The sequence below is a fragment of the Choloepus didactylus genome, chromosome 24 (assembly GCF_015220235.1).
Source record: "Choloepus didactylus isolate mChoDid1 chromosome 24, mChoDid1.pri, whole genome shotgun sequence".
In the NCBI taxonomy this organism is placed as follows: Eukaryota; Metazoa; Chordata; class Mammalia; order Pilosa; family Megalonychidae; genus Choloepus; species Choloepus didactylus.
Window position 1 is genome coordinate 2,605,063 of NC_051330.1, and position 7,526 is coordinate 2,612,588.

The 7,526-nt window shown below is 45.5% G+C and overlaps 1 long non-coding RNA gene and 3 other non-coding genes across 4 annotated transcripts; 2 read left to right on the top strand and 2 right to left on the bottom strand.

The window, feature by feature from the left end:
• Positions 1–37: 37 nt before the first annotated feature.
• Positions 38–2,058, top strand: LOC119519842. The gene is made up of 4 exons (XR_005214091.1): positions 38–65; positions 790–852; positions 1,355–1,503; positions 1,846–2,058. It is a non-coding gene; the product is annotated as an uncharacterized LOC119519842 (long non-coding RNA).
• Positions 434–506, top strand: TRNAK-CUU. The gene has a single exon. It is a non-coding gene; the product is annotated as a tRNA-Lys (tRNA).
• Positions 2,059–3,948: 1,890 nt separating the features above from the next.
• On the bottom strand, positions 3,949–4,021 carry TRNAV-AAC. The gene has a single exon. It is a non-coding gene; the product is annotated as a tRNA-Val (tRNA).
• A 3,287-nt stretch (positions 4,022–7,308) lies between these two features.
• TRNAV-CAC lies at positions 7,309–7,381 on the bottom strand. The gene has a single exon. It is a non-coding gene; the product is annotated as a tRNA-Val (tRNA).
• Positions 7,382–7,526: the final 145 nt, after the last annotated feature.

Consider the following 7,526-nt stretch of genomic DNA (forward strand, 5'->3'; position numbering starts at 1 on the left):
CTCGGTCTGCTCATCCTTCCCTTTTTCTTCCAGTGCTGAAACGCAGTGTACCGGCAGAACGCAAGGTAAGCTCTAGAGGCTGGCGTTTCGCTGGTAACAGAGGGTCCGCCGCGGTCCTGGGTTCCACCACTAGGCAACAGCTTAAAAGCTCCGAGAGTGAGCTGGCCAGTGATATCGGGTTAAACACGTTTTCTTTTCTCCTCGCATTTACCCTTGTAAAAGGACTAGTTTGCAGTTAGGGTAATGCAAGCAGAGGATGGGAGGGAGGGAAGGGGAGGTCAGGAGAGGCGAAGCACCGAGAGGAGATTCCGGGGTTTCTAGACTGTAACATTTCACTAACGAGCTGAACACACGTCAACTAAACCCAAGCAAGCTCCAAAGTAGGTGCAGCCCCCAAATAACTTTGAAGTTAATAATACGTGTACCAGAGAACGCCCGGCTAGCTCAGTCGGTAGAGCATGAGACTCTTAATCTCAGGGTCGTGGGTTCGAGCCCCACGTTGGGCGTTTCCGGGAAGTGCGCGATGTGCGGGCTTATCCGCCCGTAAGTGACTTCTTTTCTCCGGTCTCGGCTAGTCTAGTTTTTACCTTTTTTATGTATATAAGGCTACCCTCCCTTCTACGTAACAACACTATGCCTGTATACATTTTCTTCCAGACTTTTTTGATGTCAATACAAGCAACTCTTTAATTTTCCTCTATTTTACACGAAAAGGTACCTATGGCTCTGTTATATTTTGGAGACCCTTCCATCTCAATACATAGAAAACATCCTCAATCTTTTTTACAGATGCATAATATTCCACTATAGATGAATCGTCGTTTATTTAACACGTCTTCTACTAATGGACAGGTATGTCATTTCCGATCTTGTGTCATTACAACCAGGACAGCAGCTAATTAGCATGTAGTTTATATTTGTGGAGAAAATGCCCAGAAGTGAGATTGCTGGATCAAAGTGTATATGCAATTGTAATTTTCTGGAAATAGGCAGATCACCACCCTGTGAGTAAGACGGGTTGATATTCCCTTGCACAAGCCATGTATGAGAGGGCCTGCACAATCTTGGGAGCAATGGGCTGCTTTAACTACAAAACTAAATACATGATTCTCCTCCTGGAAATTGCAGGGGTCCTTTGCTACCTGTCCTACAGGATAATGCAGATTACAGGGCGTACAAGGGCACCACCGGCTGAGAGCGGGCCCCCCTTTTGCCGCTCACAGGGGCTTACTCAAGTAAAAACTGCTGAAGATCCCAGGATCACTCTTGTTTTGGTTTCTTATCCAACTATAAATGACAACGTTGGTTTGTTGGTTTTCGTTTCGTTTTGTTTTGATTTTTTCTCTCTTTTCAGGTCTGTTTGTGGGAAGACTATTACGTTTTCTTCACTTGCAAAGTGAAATCATCAGAAAGCCTTCTCCGTCATTTCGTACTCTGCACATTTTCTCCCTCGGACAGGAAGAATTCAACACCAGACACACACATAAGAAATTCCATTTGTATGTGAGTTTCTTTTTGGCCTTGGTGTCCTTTGGGGTACATATAAGTTATTAGCTCATGCATGCACTTTGTGAGGTGGTCTCCAATAATGATTATATATAATTAAATATAAGTTATTAATCAACAATTCACGTGAATATTTTCATTTTAAAGAGAAGATTGTCTCCAGGTTTACTATATTCATGCTTATGATAGAACTAGTCTAAAAACATTACAGTATCATCTCTTTCTTTAACAGTATTTGGTTTCCCTTTACTGGACTTGAGCCTGAGTGGTATCAGGAGAGATGGCTCAAATGTAAAATATTCATCCCGTTATTATCACTGTTTATATCATACCACATAGATTTCAGGGTGTAAGTCCCCCAAATAAAAGACTGCCGTCAATCGCATATGGTGTTCTGAGGAATGTGGATTTGGGGTAAAGAGGAAGTCAAAATTTCAACCAGAGCAGTGATCTGATTCTGGAGGACTTCCTGCAAAAGAAAAAGTGGCCACAAAGATGACCTGGAATGACCCTGTCCTGAATCTTCTGTCAGGACCAACTGGAATAAAATCACTGGATATTTTAGGAAACTTATGCTTATCATTGTCATTCGAGACGTTTAATGTCTAAGGGCGGGGGCGGGGGACTTTGAATATCGAAAGGGATACGAACAGCTCACTGTTTGGTAATTAATAGTCAATTTGTTTCAGTTGTAAATATTAAAGCTTGGTTTTTCTTAAGGTTTTAAATCCAAGTTATAAATATTGTCAGTTTTCTACAAAGCTAGCAATTTTTGAATCTACAGTAATGATCCATTTCACCGGTTCCCTCATGAATTAAGTGTATCAAATCGAGTCATCTCGAACATCCACTCGATTGGGACATTCTGTTAGACGTTTCAAATTACACTGAGAACTTGATGTATCTGAAGGCTCACTTACAGATGAGGAAACGGAGGCACTGAGAGACGAGATCACCCAGCCAGGAAGTGGAGAGCTACTGTCTGAACCCAGTCTGATGCTATCGACTCGCTACTTTTAACCATTAACCTACAACACCTTTAGAGAGCCCGCCGGTATCCTTTAATTGCAACGTTGCAAATAAAGCTATGCAATTATTCATCTGTGCAATCTGCCGGCGGAACAAGAGCAGCTTTCCCTGCTGTTTTTCACTTGAATTTCTCTCGGCGCCTTGCTTCGTTTCCGCTTCCCTGTCCTCGAGCTCAGTCTTCTGTTTCCACTACCCCGCGTTTATGTCTTATTTCTTATGTCTGTGCCTCAGTGGCCTCATCTGGAGCAATAAATTACCCATCTTACAGGACAGAGGGAAACACTAACAACAGTGCCAGGCCCCTAATTAACACGATGTGTTGCTGATATTGTGGTTTTAACCACCACCATCTCCCCCGAGAACACTTTTCCCCAGCCTGACCTACCGCCATCCATTTCCGAATCATTCCTTCTTGCACTTTTACATGTTTCACTCGTCACTGCGTGTCATTCCCTTTTGGTGCCGGCGGCTGCATGTGATCCGCTGGGATTTGTGTGTGTGTGTGTGTGGTAATTTTTTAAAATTTATTTTTATTTTTATTTTTTAATTCATTTTTACTGAGATATAGTCACATACCATGCAGTCATACAAAGCGTACATTCAGTTGTTCCCAGTACCATTATATAGTTGTGCGTTCATCTCCAAAATTAATTTTTGAACATTTTCACTACCACACACACATACAAAATAAGAATAAAAATTAAGTGAAAAAGAACAATTAAAGTAAAAAAGAACACTGGGCGCCTTTTTTTTTCCCCCCATTTTTCTACTCATCCATCCATTAACTAGACAAAGTGGAGTGTGTTCCTTATGGCTTTCCCAATCCCATTGTCACCCCTCATAAGCTACATTTTTATACAATTGTCTTCAAGATTCATGGGTTCTGGGTTGTAGTTTGATAGTTTCAGGTATCCACCACCAGCTACCCCAATTCTTTAGAACCTAAAAAGGGTTGCCTATATTGTGTGTAAGAGTGCCCACCAGAGTGACTTCTCGGCTCCTTTTGGAATCTCTCTGCCACTGAAGCTTATTTCATTTCCTTTCACATCCCCCTTTTGGTCAAGAAGATGTTCTCCATCCCACGAAGCTGGGTCTAGATTCCTCCCCGGGAGTCATATTCCACGTTGCCAGGGAGATTCACTCCCCTGGGTGTCTGATCCCACGCAGTGGGGAGCCGCCGGGATTTTCAGTTCCTGGAAGGCATGCTCCAATCATACAGCTCAGCTTCTTGGCCCTGTAGGTCTAGCCTGGACTATACTGTATACTGGTTGAAGTGAACCAGCAAGGGATTGAACAGGACAAGAGTAGGGATTACAAAAAATGTTAACATCCGCACGCATGTGTACATATATTCCAATGCAAGGTACCGAAGGCTAAACTCATCCATCAGAAGCGGTAATAAAGTGGTAAACATGTTTCCGCCCGGTTTCGAACCAGGGACCTTTCGCGTGTTAGGCGAACGTGATAACCACTACACTACGGAAACCCACATGAGAGCACGTTTTCCATGAACTCTATAAATGCGATAGTCACCGCGGACCGCCCAGAAGTAAGGCACCTGTGTTTCAGGGTCGAGGCTGGCAACCCTCTTCATTAGTTCTTTCTCTTCTAGCAAGCCCGCCGGAGGGTGTAAATTTTCACGTAAGTTTGTCCTCTATTGATGGTAACAATCTAAATGATTAAAAAAAAACAAAATAGAAATTCTTTTAAAGTATCCGAGCTTTGAATAAATTTTCGTCAAAACAAAGTAAATGTAAAAAATAAAAACATTAAATTGTATTATGCATGTTTTCAAAAAGAGATATATTTGTTACGAATTATGCAAAATCATCTGTTAAAATAACGGGCAAAATTGAAATGAATAAATGTAAAATTTCGTCAACGTTCTTTGAACGAAACTGAAAATGGTATTAAGTTTTGAAAATGTAATGAAGTCTCGTAAGCATTTTTATAAAACTAAACTCATCAATCCTAGCATTCCATGTCCAGGGTAAAGAATTGAGATGAAGCTTAACTGAAGTTATATATAGATCTACATACACTCTGTTCTAGTTTGCTAATGCTGCGGAATGCAAAACACCAGAGATGGACTGGCTTTTATAAAAAGGGGATTTATTTGGCTACACAGTTACAGTCTTAAGGCCATAAAATGTTCAAGGTAACACATCAGCAATCGGGTACCTTCACTGGAGGATGGCCAATGGCGTCCGGAAAACCTCTGTTAGCTGGGAAGGCACGTGGCTGGTGACTGCTCCAAAGTTCTGGTTTCAAAATGGCTTTCTCCCAGGACATTCCTCTCTAGCAAGCTTGCTCTTCTTCAAAACGTCACTCACAGCTGCACTCCGTCCAGTCTCTTTGAGTCAGCATGTTTTATACGGCTCCACTGATCAAGGCCCACCCTGAATGGGTGGGGTCACACCTCCATGGGAGTATCCCACCAAAGTCACCACCCACAGCTGGGTGGGGCACATTCCAAGCAAATCTAACCAGCACCAAGAAGAAAGACCACAAAGATAATGGCATTTGGGGGACACAATACATTCAAACTGGCACACACTCAAATTGAAGAGTGACAGCATTTGTTGAATATTGCAAAAATTTTCTCTTCACCCACGCTGATTTCCGAATACCTGGGGAAACAGAAATTGGAAGGGAGGTTGAGTTCTCCTGGCAGAGATCCTTGATGCGTGTGTGCCCCGGGAGCCCCTCTTCCCCCGTGCGCCCGGGGGAACCCCCTTGTTAAGGTCACTCCAGGCAGCACAGGTCCGGGAGGCGGGGTTCCGAGTGCCCCCATCCCTCACACCCCCTGCCTCATCATTCCTGCAGGAATCATCCTAAAATGTAAATCAGATCAACCAAGTTCCAACGTGTGCTTGTCGAGCCTCTGAACTGACGATCGCTTGAATTTTGGGGGCACTTACCCCAAACCAGGCCTGGCCAGAGGGGCGGCGGCGTACGGGGCCAAGAGGAGAAAGAAAGGCAGTATTTGTAGCCAAAGCCTCCGACTGGCTAGCCCTCGGTTTGTTGGGGAATAGGGAAGAAAGTTCTGTCCACTTTGGCTTCCCCTCAAGCCAGAATGTTTAAAACGTTTTCCAGTCCCAGTAAAGGTGCTAAAAAATGACCTTGAAACCACAATTTGAAGATAAAATTGCAAGCATTTGGGCTAGACGAAATGCCAAATTTCAGTTGAACACTCGCTTGTTCAGACCCATTTTCCAATTTACAGGAACTCCCCTGGAGACTCGTGTACTAGCAACTCTGACGAGTGTACAAACTCCGACTAATCCCTATCCAGCCACCCTCACGGGCTGTCATACTCAACGAGGCTCCCCAGACTCTGAAAGCGACCCTCCCTAACTCCCTCCTTTGCCAAACTTCTAAGACTGTCAAGGTGATGCTCCTCCTCGGTCAGTGAGTTTAATAAATCCATTTCATCGGATCAACAGATTTTTCTTGTGGTCTGGTGTGTGTCTGGGAGCCTTCTACAGCCGGAAAACAGAAAGCGAGCCGAATTTGCAGGACTAAGAAAACAGTCAACATAAACGGATGAATTTTAATTGAAGTTAAGGAAGAATTTCGTGACAAGGCCAGTAAACTGAGAATGTTCCTATTAGGATGTTTCAAAATAGAGGGAATATTCACACCTGGGGGGGACGGGGTTGCGTGGAGACTGGAATGCGTGGAGCGACATTTCAGAGAAGTTTTAGTCTTAACATCAAGAGCATAAGGAGAATTGGAGATGAGGGTCTCCAATTAAACAGAGCACCTGTTCCTTTACAGGATATGGAAGCCGGAAACTGGGCGCCGAATCCTAAGCACTAAATCACCTAATAAGGCGGTTGCAAATCCGACTGCTATGGATTTGACGCTCACGGATGCAGCCCTGGGGTCCCGCCCGCCACCCCAAAGCCTCGGGAAGACACGCTCCCTGTAGCGGATCCTGCACTAGCCCGCGACAACAGGGAGGTTTTGGTAAGCAGAAGGCGCCTAATAAGTGTTGAACCTGGGTGGGTGGATGGATGAATAGCAGCAGCAGGCAGAACAGTGGTGGGAGGAGCAGGTAACCAGGAATTTACCCGCGGGTAACCACTGGTCACTTACTCGCTCACGGTCAGGGTGGGCCCCACGCTGTGAGCACTCCAACCTGGGGTCTAACACGACCATGTGCTGCCCGGGCGACCCAGCTGTCAGGCCACGCTTAACCACAGACGTAGATGCCAGGGCCCGTTCTTTTTGGTCCGAGGGTAACGGCATTGCTTTTGCTACAAAAATTCCCTTGTTAACTTCATTTCCAAAACAACCTCCGCCCAACGTGGGGCTGGAAACCACGACCCTGACGTTAAGAGTGTCATGCACTACCGACTGAACTAAATAGGAAACGGTGCAACTTTGTTGCTACTTCTATCCGAGCTCTACCTGCAAGGTTGCAGGCACACTTCCCAGGGCTTTGCAGAATTAGCTGCACATGTATTTATGGAGCGCCCACTGTGAAGCTGGCTCTGTCCTAGGCAATAGGTTCGGGAGATCTGAAGCCTAGGGCCCTTGGGCTTGAGAGAGGTGGCCGCATGGACTTCCACAGGGAAGAGAAGACTGGCTGAAAAATAAGCCCTGAATTCACCTTGCCAGCATTTATGAGGAGCCTGCTGCGATCTTGCTGCTTGAAGCAGAGAAGCGTACATACTCGGACCCTCCACAGTGACCTTCCCTTCTCAGGACAGCGGGGAGTCGAAATGAAGTAGCTGCCATTGAAATTAAAAACATGTCCCAAAGCCCTGTTTCCGCCCGGTTTCGAACCGGGGACCTTTCGCGTGTGAGGCGAACGTGATAACCACTACACTACGGAAACCGCCGCGAGACGACGCTCGGTGGTGGCTCTCTTAAAGGACGCATCACAGAGCATGACAGCTGAGGCCGAAACTCCGGTGGGGCAGTGGTGCGCGGCTCCGGCGGTCCGAGTCGGGCTCAGGTCCTCTGGCCGGATTTCTCAGGAC